This window comes from Artemia sp. Qi Xiang Cuo, chromosome 2, assembly GCF_049724085.1.
Source record: "Artemia sp. Qi Xiang Cuo chromosome 2, ASM4972408v1, whole genome shotgun sequence".
NCBI classification, from domain to species: domain Eukaryota; kingdom Metazoa; phylum Arthropoda; class Branchiopoda; order Anostraca; family Artemiidae; genus Artemia; species Artemia sp. Qi Xiang Cuo.
In genome coordinates, this window is record NC_142795.1 from 75,370,683 (window position 1) to 75,384,205 (window position 13,523).

At 32.3% G+C, this 13,523-nt stretch overlaps 1 protein-coding gene across 3 annotated transcripts in view; it reads left to right on the plus strand.

The window, feature by feature from the left end:
• The window catches only part of LOC148955621 (uncharacterized), a 222,395-nt gene that overhangs the window by 190,891 nt on the left and 17,981 nt on the right, over nucleotides 1–13,523 (plus strand). The window lies entirely within an intron of this gene.

The window sequence follows — 13,523 nt, forward strand, 5'->3', positions numbered from 1 at the left end:
CCTTACCTCAATGTCTGCTGTGGTGCTAGCAATTGTGCCGCCGAAGATCGGCTAGAGAGAAGGAATTAATAGGTCAATATTGAAGAGGACTCGATGGGAAACACAGCAACTAGAAACCAAGTCCTACCAGTGTGGTCTGTCCATTTTGCTTAAGTCATAAAAAAATAGTAAATTTCTTGGGAGGCTCGAGCTTTAAAGTTTCGGTTCTTTTTTGTTTTTTGCCCAAAGTACCTGTTTTCCGCTTTTGAAACTAGTTCGTGTTTAATTTTAACAGTTACTAATACATTTTGAAATAGTGGGAAAAGAAAATACTGAAGCGGGATAAACAAATGATTAAAAATTACAAGAAAATTGCTAAAATAAATCTACTATTAACATGATACAAAAAAAAATGCAAAAACTACTAAAAACTCACTAAGTTACCATGGTTGCAGCAGTAGCTGCAACCTAGTAAAGAGTGAACAACAGCCCATAGTAACCCTATGTTTAAAAACGTGCTTAGAAAAAAAAACTGCGCAGTGTAAAAAAAAATCGCCATCTGACACGGATTCAGGAATATTAACTATTATTTCGGTTCGTCTGAAAAGTAAAACTTCATTGCGAAAAGAAATTTGTGGTGATTTCGAAAAAAAGGATGAAACCCCTTGGAAATGGCGTCAGATAGCAAAATTAAATGTGTAACATTGGAATCAGCATAGTCGAAAACCTTATACAGGGAAATCACAGTCCCCAAACTTAAACAAGAAACAAAATCACTTTTTTGCATCGGTAGCACCGATCTGTCTCCCGTTTTTTTTTTTCTGGCCTAGCGGGTTACCAGAACATCATAGAGAGACTCTTAATGGTTCATTCAAAAGCTATTTCTCACATCTACGTGCTTTTTATAATTTCCACCATCTGCAAGTGCCAAATGGCAAGTGTGGCTGGGGCTATGGGGCTGGGGCTAGTGTGCATCCAGAACTTCTTAAAGATATATTTAATGGCTCATTTTGAAAGCTATTGCTCATATCGACGGGTTTTTTATCAGTTCTATCATCCGTAAGTACCATTTAGCGCTAAAAATGGCACTTTTGGTGCCACTTCTAAAGTGGTAAAGATTGGAAATATAAATAGTTATGGTCCAAAACCCTTAACTGGAGATTTACAAGAGCCCCTCCCGTATACTCCCCCTTAGTAAGTCTCATTAGTCCGCTGGGAGAATTCATTATGTACTCTTTAACACGGTCAGCCGACGTTGAGGCTCGCAAAATGATTTTTAAAATATTGAATGTTCTTAAGAGGAAGAAATTCATAGAAGAACAAATAGTTGAATCTTGAAATTTCAAATGACTATTCTTTGACGTACCCCCTCCCCTACTCTTGTTCGCAAAAGTTCAGCTTCTTGAGATATAGTTTAATGCTCTCACTCTTTATAATAGAAGCTTTAAATAAAAGTTCAAATAGGGATAAAATCCTTTTAATAGACAGTGATGATAATAACGGTGATGGAAATTCACAAAAATATTAGATATTTCGGTCACATGTGCAGTGACCGTCATCAGTAATAAAACTAGTTTTACTACTGATAACGGTCACTGCATATGTGACCGAAATATCCAGTATTTTTGTGAATTTCTATCACTGTTATCATCGTCACTGTCTATTAAAAGGATTTTATCCCTATTTGAACTTTTATTTATTGTCATGGAAAGGCAGTGTGGTCTCCGAAATTATCTACATAATAGAAGCTTTTATTAGCTCCATGTTTTATAATAGCAATTACAAATGTATTTGCTGAATAAGGTCCAATAACTATGCTTTTGGTGATGACATAACTCTCCATAGTCTTTGGGAAAAGGGCTGTAAGTTACACAACTTGGTCCTACAAGAACAAATAGATTGAATTCGATCATCAGCCTCCGTAGTTTAGTTACTAGCGCGTTAGACTTTGAATCAGAATGGCAAGGGTTCAGTTCTTTTCAGAACTGACAGACAGAACTGAAAGGTTCAGTTCTTTTCAGGCATTTTCATTTCACTCGTGGTTTTGTGCCTTGTATATGATTATTTTTCAACTAATTCACTATTTTTGTTAATTTTTTTGTGAATTGTGAACTATTCCCTGCAATATTTTTGGAACAAATTACGCCCCGATCCCCAACCCCTTTCCACTTAGGGATTGGAGAAGTGTATGCACATGGTTCTAGAACCTCTCAAAGTTGTATCTTCAAAGGATTACTTATTGTTATATTTATTTATTCATATTATTTCCTTTTTTTACTGTTTAATAGACAGAATAAAACTATTTGTATTGTATATAAGGAAATCATAGCGCTAAGAACCTATTTGTATTTTTTTTTCTGTGATATTTTTCTGGTTGTCAGATTACTTTCCAACTTTTTCTTGGTTTTTGCTATTCCACACCTGTATGTCTAATGTTTTTTTGGTGTTTATCAGGACGAGGGGATGTTTAGTGAAATAAGTTAGGCATACCAACATTTTGCTTAGGTTTTGAAAACCTTAAAAATCTTCTTTAGATAAATATTTACTCTTTCCTAGCTGCCGAGGTTGCCCACCGTCAAAAAATTGTATACGCCCTTTTTTGTATCATGGATTTCTCGGAATTATTTGAAAAACGATCGGGAATGAAATAATTTTTTCAACTGAAAGTAAGGAGCGATATTAAATCTTAAAACGAACAGAAATTATTCCGTATTCGAGGGTGGCCTTCCCCCTTCGAAAAAATTGAAAAGATCATTGCAGTGTTGCTTCTGTATTAAATTTAAATTAAAACGGGCAAAGATTAATAAAAAAACAAAGTTTTTTTAGGGAAGTAAAGAGTGAAGTTTAAACTTAAACGAAAAAAAATTATTGTTTTAGAGTCTATCTAACATGTATTAATAACACTATTACAAATAAACCAAATAGTCATATTTCGCTATATTTGTAGGATTAGAAAAGATTAGCATTTTACTGAAAACACAAAACAATATAGGAGTTTTGGTACAGTAAAAGCAAACCGATTAAGGACACTTTTTACAGTATAAAAAAAGCATTTTAGCATTATTGCTTAATTTCTCTTTTCGTTTAATTTGGTAATACTTCTGCCCAATGGTTCAGTCCAATGATTGGTTCTCGTTTTGGTTCTGAAAAGGGCATGTCATGATTAGTTTGTAGATAAGTTCGAAGTGAAACCATCTTGATAGTTGAACTTGAAATTTTCTGTTGTATAGAGAGAAATTACCGGACTTCCAGACTTCATATTATGGCTTATTTGATCTTCATTTTGAGTTATACTAAAGTGTATTTCTTACAATTTAATATTGTATATTACTCACTGTTGGTATTATAGCTGGCGAGACCAAAATGCAACCTGATAAATCAATCCAATATTTCTGAATGCTGTTCAATGACTTTGCGACTATTGAATTTTTTTTTATTTTTATGCTTATTTTTTTAAGATGATTTTAATTGTTTACTGAAAATTACTGATATCACAACTGGTGTAAGACTATGAAAAGCTTTATAGATTATTTTATTGTTGTCAGGCTACATAGTCACCTTTAACTAATAAACCAACATTCTTGTATTTTATACTTGGTTTCTGTGTTTTCAGTAAAGCGCTAGTTTTCTATAATCCTACAAACATAGGGAAATATAATTATTTGGTTTATTTGTACTAGTTTTATTGATGTATGTTAGATAGACTCTGAAGCAATAAACTTTGTTCGTTTTTAGTTTGAATTTCGCTCTTTACTTCCCTCAAAACACTTTGCTTTTTTAAATTAATTAAGACCTAAAGATCATTCAAAATTTCAAAAAGGGATTGGCGGATTTTTATTTTTTTTTAGATAAAGTAAAACAAAAAGTTTTATTTTTATCAATATGTGAACAGACTATACAGACCTTTTTTTAAATAGCAAACGACAGCCACCTTCCTGAAGGATTAGACAATATTACCTTAATGTACAGGTTCATTATACGAGACTAGATCTATAAGATCTTATCTCGATCTTATATTTTAGATCTAAAAGATTAAATTTTCTTAAGACAGTAATTCTATGGGACAGAAGAAATCCATTTTTTTTCTTTTCCCATTTGAATCTATCTACTATCGGTTTTTAAATTGAAATATAAGGAGCAACATTAAAACTTAAAATGGACTGAAATTATACCGTATGTGAGAGGGATTGCCCCTACTCAATACCTCGCTCTTTACACTAAAGTTTTTAGCACTTATAACGAAGCTTCTTGTGACTAAACGGCCCTTGTGTTTCAGGAGTCGTTCCTAAAGAATTGGCCCAAAAGTTCGAACTGTAGCGTAAAGAGCGAGGTATTGAGGGAAGGCCACCCCCTTCATGTAGTTACTAATTTCTGTTTGTTCATATTTTATAGAATAGAATAGAATATGATTTATTGGCTAAAATAGCACAAAAGCTAGCATAAGCACGTCAGAATTACCATAACAAAACAAATGTTATGTGATAAACATAAAACAAAAAATTGGATCAATAATAAAACAGATGTCAGGGGAAAAGTTATATCAATTATTAAAATAGGAAACAAAATAGGGGACAAAAGAGTTTTTGTATCTCATGGTCAACATTTGGGGATAGAGGTCCAGTTGGGTATTTGGAGCTCTAAGAGCATTGCGCCTTGTATTAGGAAGGGTTGGGGGATTTTCTTTAAAGGGAGGGAGAAAACGTCGATGATAGTCAGAATTAAGGCACTTGAGACCAAAGTTCATGGTAAGGATGTGACGTCGGAAATTTTAGTGTTGCTCCTTACTTTCAGTTGGAACAAAATTCTTCAATTTAATTTCTGATCGTTTTTCAAATAATGCCGGCTCCCCCTCCATGGAAGATTCCCTCCCCTCATGGAAAATTCCTTCATGGAAAGCTCCTCCCACTTAAAATACCCCCTCCCCTGACAGTCCCCCTGGATAATTCGACTCTCGCTGAAAATCCCCCCCGGAAAATTTTTCTCGGACGATTCTGCCTGAAAAATACTTCTTACCATACTTTCAAATGAAAAATGACTAATTTCTCATCGTTTTTTAACTCATGCCGGTTACCCCCCCCCCCCCCCGCAACGGAAAGTTGCTCCCGTGGAAAATTCTCCCATGGAGAATTCCTCTCGCCGAATATTTTCCCATAGACAATTTGTCCCTCGGACCCCCCCCCCACAAGGAAAAAATTATCCAGGTAATCCCGACCCTGCTGGAAATATTCGCTGGGCAATTACCTCGGAACCTCTCTGCATGTACAATGGAGTCGGCAAAGAGAAAGTAAGAGAAATAGAAAGAATTTCGTATAAAAATATTGGCAAATTTCCTCCGGAAAGTTCACCCCCTGAAAATCACCCCCACAGAAAATTCTCTGTTGAATTTTCCACCATGCAAAAATTCTCCAATCTTCCCCGAAAAAAGGCCTGTTTACTTCCCAATAACAAATACCATACGTAAACAATTGTCAAATTTCATAACTTACAGCGATTTCTCCAGGGGCTGTGGGGGAGTCGTGTTATCCCCAAAGGCGTAGTTATTGGACCTTTCAATTATGCTGAACAAATTAGCTATCTCAAAATTTTGATTGGACTACTTTGAGGAAAAGACGTGTGGGGGAGGGGGCTAGTTGCCCTCCAATCCCTTTAATCACTTCTGAGGGGACTATAACTTTTAACTTCTGTTTGAATGAGCCCTGTCACGATATTTTAGGACCATTGATTCGATGCGATTACCCGTGGGAAAAAAATAAACAAACTCCCATCTGTGATCTTTCTTCCGGCAAAAAAAAAATTTACAAAATTCCATATTTCTGCAGATTGGAACTTAAAACCTCTATAGCAGGGTTTTCTGATACGCTGATTTTGATGGTTTGATTTTCATTAGGATTCTTTGACTTTCCGTTGTTGTTTCCTCCTTTTCTCAAAAATCAGGCAAATTTTCTCAGGCTCGCAGCTTCTGATGCAAAACACTGAACTTAATGAATCTTATATATTTGGAATCACCAGAAAAGTTTTTTTTAGAGTTTGGGTTGCTATTGAGCCGAGCTGCTCCTTGCTTACAGTTTGTTGCCACGAACTATTTGATACCTTTCAGAAGCTGAGCAAATCCAATTTTTAAATAATTGTTAAATATGAATGTTAAAGCACTTGACCTGCACTTTTAAAGTGTAGATGCTACTAGTTCATCGTTAGGTTGATTATAGCCAATGATTAGGAGATAGTCCTTGTTGCCCAACCGTCTACTTACTTACTTAGACTTAGGTCTTCCCACGTCGGCTGGCGCATAAGATGACAACGGTGCCTCTCCATGACGACCTCCCTTGTTCTTTTGACCAAAGCTCTTTGAGCGACGATCCCAAAAGCACAGCGTCCTTGTCAAGGCATTTCCCTAGTTTTGTCTTCTGTCGCCCACGTCTTCTGATGCCAGAAGGAACCCAACACCACACATCGTAAGGTAGGCGGCCCTCGCCCATCCTCACCATGTGACCCCAATATTGCCATCGGTTAGTCACAATTCTATCGATCACGAGCGGCTGCTTTGTCTTTTCACGTATAGAGCGTTAGTGAGCTTATCAGTCCACAGGATACCAAGGATACGCCGAAGATAGATGTTCTCAAAACTCTGGATACGGTTTTCCAGCGCTTAGTCAACGCCCAAGATTCGCAGCCGTACATTAGTACGGAGAGGACGTTACTATTGAAAAGCTAGAGCTTGAGCTGTAGGGAGTATGCTGGATTCCTCCACACATTTCTTAGTTTATTGATAGCGCTTTCTGCGCATGTAAGTAGTAACCGCATATGGAATTTGCTTACGCCCCTGTACCAAACAGGTTTCTGGTGGGTATCTGGTAATCTGGTTAGGTGGGTATAATCACATTGCCTATTCAAAGGTAATGTGCAATTGAAACTGTATCAATTATTTTATTCCAGTTTTTCTAAACCAGTATTGTCTATAACTTAATTTACGTAGGTTAAACTTCCGATGGTTAAGAAAGCGTAACGAGTAATTAAAGTATGAGGAATGGGATGCTATAATTAGAATGGTTTTAAGTTGAAAATTGTGACGTAAAAATAACTCAGTTATTTGCTTGCGTGCATAGGAATTCCCATGTTATTTGCTTGCCTGTATTTTGTGTTAAATAAGTAGTTTTTGTATCTTTTAAAAGAGCTTTAAGGGGTTTGAGAGACTCAGTTGCCTGATTCAGTGTGGTTTTTATTTACATTTTTATAATTAAAATAGTAGTTTTTTTGTTAAATAATTATTTTTTGTATCTTTTAAAAGATCTTTAAGGGGTTTGAGAGACTCTGTTGCCTGATTCCGTGTGGTTTTTCTTTACTTAGTGCTCATTAAAAACGAAGTTTTTGTTTTAAATAAGTAGTTTTTGTATATGTTAAAAGAGCTTTAAGGGGTTTGAGAGACTCTGTTGCCTGATTCCGCGTGGTTTTTCTTTACTTGGTGCCCATTAAAAACGAAATTTTTGTTTTAAATAAGTAGTTATTGTATCTTTTAAAAGAGCTTTAAGGGGTTTGAGAGACTTTGTTGCCTGATTCCGGGTGGTTTTTCTTTACTTATTTAAAATTAAAAAAAAAATTTTTTTGTTAAATCAGTAGTTATTGTATCTTTTAAAAGAGCTTTACGGGGTTTGAGTGACTCTTTTGCCTGATTCCGTGTGGTTTTTATTTACTTGATAACCATTAAAAACGAAATTTTTGTGTTAAATAATTAGTTCTTGTATCTTTTAAAATATCTTTAAGGGATTTGAGAGACTCTGTTTCCTGATTCGGTGTGGCTTTTCTTTACTTGGTGTTAATTAAAAACGAAATTTTTGTTGTAAATAAGTAGTTCTTGTATCTCTTAAAATAACTTTACGGGGTTTGAGAGACTCTGTTGCCTGATTCCGTGTGGTTTTTCTTTACTTGATACCCATTAAAAACAAAATTTAGGATTTCTGTTAAACAAATAATTCTTATACATTTTAAAATTTAAAAAACTTTGAAACAAGTACAGGTGGTAGCACTATTGGAAATGTATGCATGCATTGTCATGACAGTAAGGAATTAAATTTCTTTGGAATACCGAAAAAATTCAACTCTTATGTTGGTGGTTATGCGAGATTGAGATCTCCAGAGATGATTGCACTCAAAGAGAATGCCAACATAAAAATAATCATTGATGATAAAGGACAACTCCTTGCTGCTGTTGCAGGTAACACATTACCTACTGATACATCCAATCGTCACCTTTCGGGTATTAGCATTCAACGGAAGATCAATAAAAGAAAGGCCTGCTCTTCTACTAATATCGTAAACAATATCTTGTCTACGTGCCGAAACTGTTACCTGTGTAAACATAATGTGATAATAGACAGTGAAATTGCCAGAAAAATAAAAAGGGCATTGTCTGAAAATATCACTATGGAATACAAAGATGAATCGATGAAAAACAAAGCACCAGCAAACGTTACTGCCATTGATCAAATAGTCAATGAACCAAATAATACCAAAGACGAAAAGCATATTGAGCCTGTTGATGAGACACCAGTAAAAATTGTGTATGACTCAAAATGGAATAATTATTATTCTACTGATTACGAACTAAGAGAAGACAATAGCTATAATATCAAGAGAGAACATGGTGAACTATTTTATGGAACAGATTCAAAATGTCCAAAGTTAATCATTGATAATAATAATGTATCATAATATATTTTTTGTATTAATATTCTACATAGCATTATTTCATTAAAAATATATTATGCATTACATTGTTATGTGTTCATTATTTTTAGAGTAAGCTAGCATATCAAACGTTTATAATGTCTAATAAAGCGACGGAGATGTAAGAAAAGGAATTTTCATACATCTATTGTCAGACACATGGGATAACATTGACAAAATCTTGGTATCAGAATGAATAAATTATTTATCAACATCCGTTATTGGATATGTGATTATGAAAAAATTGTAAGTAAGTAAGTAACAAACTCTTTCTTGAATTCACCTCTTTGATACACAATACAGAAATTTAATTAAGGAAATTATGAAAAAAAAATTGTAAGTAAGTAACAAACTCTTTCTTGAAGTCATCTCTTGGATACACAATGCAGAAATTTCATTTAAGAAATTATCAAAAATTGTAAGTAAGTAGCAAATTTTTTTTTGAATTCACCTCCTGGATAAATAAAAAAGACATTTCATTCAAGAAATTATGACAAAATTCATAGTAAGTAACAAACTCTTTCTCGAAGTCACCTCTTGGGTACACAATGCAGAAACTTCATTTAAGAAACTCTATAAAAAATGTAAGTAAGTAAGTAACAAATTATTTCTTGAAGTCAACTCTTTGATACAAACTCTTAATTGTTTTCACGACTTAGATATAAGATGTAGAAATTTAATTCAAGAAATTATGAAGAAATTCTCAGTAAGTAACAATTTCTTTCTTGAAGTCAACTCTTGGATACACAATACGAAATTTCGTTCAAGAAATTATGAAAATATTTGTAAGTAAGTAAAAAACTCTTTTTTGATTTCACCTCTTGGATATACAGTACAGATACTTCATTCAAGAAATTATGACAAAATCACAAGTAAGTAACTTTCTTTTATCTTTATCACAAACAATTTTCACTTAGATAAACGATATAGAAATTTAATTCAAGAAATTATGAGAAAATTCTCAGTATTTAACAATTTCTTTCTTGAACTCAACTCTTGGATATACAATATGGAAATTTCATTCAAGAGTTTCATTACTTAGATACACGATGTAGAAATTTAATTCAAGAAATTATGAAAAAATTCTCTGTAAGTAACAATTTCTTTCTTGAAGTCAACTCTTGGATACACAATACGGAAATTTCATTTAAGAAATTATGTAAAAATTGTAATCAAGTAACAAACTCTTTCCTGAAGTCACCTCTTGGATACACAATGCAGAAACTTAATGTAAGAAACTATGAAAAAATTGTAAGTAAGTAACAAATTCTTTCTTGAAGTCACCTCTTGGATTAAGAATACAGAAATTTCATTAAAGAAATTATGAAGAAATTGTAAGTAAGTAGCAAATTCTTTCTTGAATTCACCTGCTGGATAAACGAAAAGACATTTCGTTCAAGAAATTAAGAAAAAATTCTAAGTAAGTAACAAACTCTTAATTGTTTTCACGACTTAGATATACGAAGAAGAAATTTAATTCAAGAAATTATGAAGAAATTCTCAGTAAGTAACAATTTCTTTCTTGAAGTCAACTCTTGGATACACAATACGGAAATTTCATTCAAGAAATTATGAAAATATTTGTAAGTAACAAACTCTTTTTTTTGATTTCACCTCTTGGATATACAGTACAGATACTTCATTCAATAAATTATGAAAAAATCGCAAGTAAGTAACTTTTTTTTTCGCTTTATCATTTCGTTCAAGAAATTATGACAAAATTCTAAGTAAGTAACAAACTCTTAATTGTTTTCACGACTTAGAAATACGACGTAGAGATTTAATTCAAGAAATTATGAAGAAATTCTCAGTAAGTAACAATTTCTTTCTTGAAGTCAACTCTTGGATACACAATACGGAAATTTCATTTAAGAAATTATGAAAAAATTGTAAGCAAGTAACAAACTCTTTCCTGAAGTCACCTCTTGGATACACAATGCAGAAACTTCATTCAAGAAATTATGAAAAAATCGCAAGTAAGTAACTTTTTTTTTCTCTTTATCACAAACAATTTTCACTTAGCTACACGATATAGAAATTTAATTCAAGAAATTATGAGAAAATTCTCAGTAAGTAACAATTTCTTTCTTGAAATCAACTCAAAGGGTACACAATATGGAAATTTCATTCAAGAATTTCATGACTTAGATACACGATGTAGAAATTTAATTCAAGAAATTATGAAAAAATTCTCAGTAAGTAACAATTTCTTTCTTGAAGTCAACTCCTGGATACACAATACGGAAATTTCATTTAAGAAATTATGAAAATATTTGTAAGTAAGTAACAAACTCTTTTTTTGATTTCACCTCTTGGATATACAGTACAGGTACTTCATTCAAGAAATTATGAAAAAATCTTAAGGAAGTAACTTTTTTTTCTCTTTATCAAAAACAATTTTCACTTAGCTACACGATGTAGAAATTTAATTCAAGAAATTATGAAAAAATTCTCAGTAAGTAACAATTTCTTTCTTGAAGTCAACTCTTGGATACACAATACGGAAATTTCATAACTTTTTTTCTTTTACTCTTTATCACAAACAATTTTCACTTAGCTATACGATGTAGAAATTAAATTCAAGAAATTATGAAAAAATTCCCAGTAAGTAACAATTTCTTTCTTGAAGTCTACTCTTGGATACACAATACGGAAATTTCATTCAAGAAATCATGAAAATATTTGTATGTAAGTAACAAACTCTTTATTGATTTCACCTCTTGGATATACAGTATGGATACTTTATTCAAGAAATATGATTAAACACGTTTTAAAACTAGACACTATTTGCATGTCTTTGCTTGGCACCTTTACAAATGAGAAGGGATTCCCAACCGCTTTCTACACAGTGCAAAAAAAGTGAACAGTACGACAACTCTACGTTTTCAATCAGACTGTTTTTTTCGCTAAATCTTTGGAAACAGCCTCTATTTCTGACCGTTTAAGTTTTGATGTTAAAAAGATTGGATGGTAAAAACGTGTTTAATCGCGTTTCTTGAATGAAGTATCTGTACTGTATATTCAAGAGGTGAATTCAATAAAGAGCTTGTTACTTACTTACAAATATTTTCATAATTTCTTGAATGAAGTATCTGTACTGTATATCCAAGAGGTGAAATCAAAAAAAAGAGTTTGTTACTTACTTACAAATATTTTCATAATTTCTTGAATGAAATTTCCGTATTGTTTATCCAAGAGTTGACTTCAAGAAAGAAATTGTTACTTACTGAGAATTTCTTCATAATTTCTTGAATTAAATTTCTACGCCGTATATCTAAGTCGTGCAATTAAGAGTTTGTTACTTACTTAGAATTTTGTCATAATTTCTTGAACGAAATGTCTTTTCGTTTATCCAGCAGGTGAATTCAAGAAAGAATTTGCTACTTACTTACAATTTTTTCATAATTTCTTTAATTAAATTTCTGTATTGTGTATCCAAGAGGTGGCTTCAAGAAAGAATTTGTCACTTACTTAAAATTTTCTCATAGTTTCTTAAATGAAGTTTCTGCATCATGTATCCAAGAGGTGACTTCAGGAAAGAGTTTGTTACTTGCTTACATTTTTTTCATAATATCTTAAATGAAATTTCCGTATTGTGTATCTAAAAGTTGATTTCAAGAAAAAAATTGTTACTTACTGAGAATTTTTTAATAATTTCTTGAATTAAATTTCTACATCGTGTATCTAAGTCATGAAATTCTTTAATGAAATTTCCTTATTGTGTATCCAAGAGTTGAGTTCAAGAAAGAAATTGCTACTTACTGAGAATTTTCTCATAATTTCTTGAATTAAATTTCTATATCGTGTAGCTAAGTGAAAATTGTTTGTGATAAAGAGAAAAAAAAAGTTACTTACTTGCGATTTTTTCATAATTTCTTGAATGAAGTTTCTGCATTGTGTATCCAAGAGGCTTCAGGAAAGAGTTTGCTACTTGCTTACAATTTTTTCATAATTTCTTAAATGAAATTTCCGTATTGTGTATCCAAGAGTTGACTTCAAGAAAGAAATTGTTACTTACTGAGAATTTCTTCATAATTTCTTGAATTAAATTTCTACATCGTATATCTAAGTCGTGAAAACAATTAAGAGTTTGTTACTTACTTAGAATTTTGTCATAATTTCTTGAACGAAATGATAAAGAGAAAAAAAAGTTACTTACTTGCAATTTTTTCATCATTTCTTGAATGAAGTATCTGTACTGTATATCCAAGAGGTTAAATAAAAAAAAGAGTTTATTACTTGCTTACAATTTTTTCATAATTTCTTGAATGAAATTTCCGTATTGTGTATCCAAGAGTTGACTTCAAGAAAGAAATTGTTACTTACTGAGAATTTCTTCATAATTTCTTGAATTAAATTTCTACGCCGTATATCTAAGTCGTGAAAACAATTAAGAATTTGTTACTTACTTAGAATTTGGTCATAATTTCTTTAACGAAATGTCTTCTCGTTTATCCAGCAGGTGAATTCAAGAAAGAATTTGCTACTTACTTACAATTTTTTCATAATTTCTTGAATGAAATTTTTGTATTGTGTATCCAAGAGGTGACTTCAAGAAAGAATTTGTTACTTACTTACAATTTTTTCATAGTTTCTTAAATGAAGTTTCTGCCTTGTGTATCCAAAAGGTGACTTCAGGAAAGAGTTTGTTACTTGCTTACAATTTTTTCATAATTTCTTAAATGAAATTTCCGTATTGTGTATCCAAGAGTTGACTTCAAGAAAGAAATTGTTACTTACTGAGAATTTTTTCATAATTTCTTGAATTAAATTTCTTCATCGTGTATCTAAGTCATGAAATTCTTGAATGAAATTTCCATATT